This window comes from Solanum tuberosum, unplaced genomic scaffold, assembly GCF_000226075.1.
Source record: "Solanum tuberosum cultivar DM 1-3 516 R44 unplaced genomic scaffold, SolTub_3.0 scf00444, whole genome shotgun sequence".
Taxonomy (NCBI): Eukaryota; Viridiplantae; Streptophyta; class Magnoliopsida; order Solanales; family Solanaceae; genus Solanum; species Solanum tuberosum.
The window spans coordinates 285,208-286,801 of record NW_006239365.1 but is presented as its reverse complement, the minus strand read 5'-3'; positions in this window follow the sequence as shown (position 1 = coordinate 286,801).

Below are 1,594 nucleotides of genomic sequence, written 5' to 3'. Positions count from 1 at the left end.
TTCTCATCAAAGAAATCTAATAAAATCATTTATATATCATGAAATAAGTTCCCTCACAAAAACAAATAGTCCACACACTCAATTCAAAAGACTGAATATAAATTAAGGACTTCATATCAAGAACAACTCTCACACTCACAAATAAAATTCACATGTATGCACAAAGAACCATAGGCTTGCCCATTATGTACATCTCCACTAATTAAGCATGTTTGAATATAATCAAATAGGACTTTAACTGGTTGTAATGTAGGCTAGGGAACGGGTAGGAAAACTATATAATAGTGACTTACACTTCCTTAAACACTTTTCACTTTAAGACTTTATCACCCATTATTTTCTTCTCTTTATTTTCAACCCTCTCTTCAACAATTAGTTCACAAGTAATTCTCATCATCTCAAGAATGATTCGATCTTTTTCTTTTTTTTTTCTTTTTTTTTTGCGCCCTTTTTAAAAAAAAAGTTTTCCTTCATAATAGCAAACCTCAACTTACGTATTTTACATGTGTTAAGGTGCACGATGTCCTTGGAAGGACCAGGGCCATCATCAAGGTAACTTATTTTTAATGTCATATTCTTTTGTTCTTTCTTTTCACATTCTTTCAAAGAGGGCTTTTAAGCACTTTGTAGCTATCATTAATTACTTTTTAACTCAACCATCCCTTTTTCTTAGAATTAATAATTAGGGGATTAGTCTATGCTATAATGCTCAAGGAAATGTGCAAAAACTAGGGATTCAACAAAATATGGCTACCAACAAAAGGCTACAGGCTCAAAAGGGCTAACTAGTGATAAAATATCTGAAAGGCTAAAATTTATCTGGACAAATCAAAGAAAGCCTATTATCATCTCCTAAACAAAGCAACACTTTTTATTTCGCTTCAATAACATGCAGGGCAAGTTCTAGACTAAGATGCAAAACATGGAATAAACAAAATCTCACCACACTTGGCACAAGTATCAATCAAGATGGATCAATTCCACTTCTAAGAGAGACAAGATCATAACAAACTATAAAATAAAATAATCTATATACAAAGTCACAACCATAAGCTTAGATTTCAAAGAGTTTGCATTTTTTTTAATCAAGCATTCACAAGAATGTACTACTAAAAAATTAGGCCTAAATAGCAAGTATCAAACCACTAAAAAGGGTCTTTTCTTTTCTCTCAAAAACACTATATAAAAAAACTTATTCCTAAAAAAATAAAAAGACACTCGGTTCAAAGGGACTATTCTTAGGAAAAAAACCAAAAACAAAAGCCAAGGAACCCATCCTAAAAACAAAGAAAAGTCTCAATAAAACAGTAAACACTAGGAATTCTACGAATTTATTCATTCACCCCACACTTAAAAATATGCTATGTCCCCAAAGCATCAAATAAAATTGAAAACAAGGGTGGGTTAGGAAAACTCCCTGAGGCCTTATGGCCTAGCTAGTAGCATGTTCTCTTTATTTTCATCAAGGGTCGAACGCACCACACTCTTAAGCTCAAACATGCTCCTTTGTTTCAATATTTTTTAGTACTTAGACTTCCCTAATCTGCAAAAACAAGATAAAAAAAAGTCACACTAATAAAATAAAAATAAAATA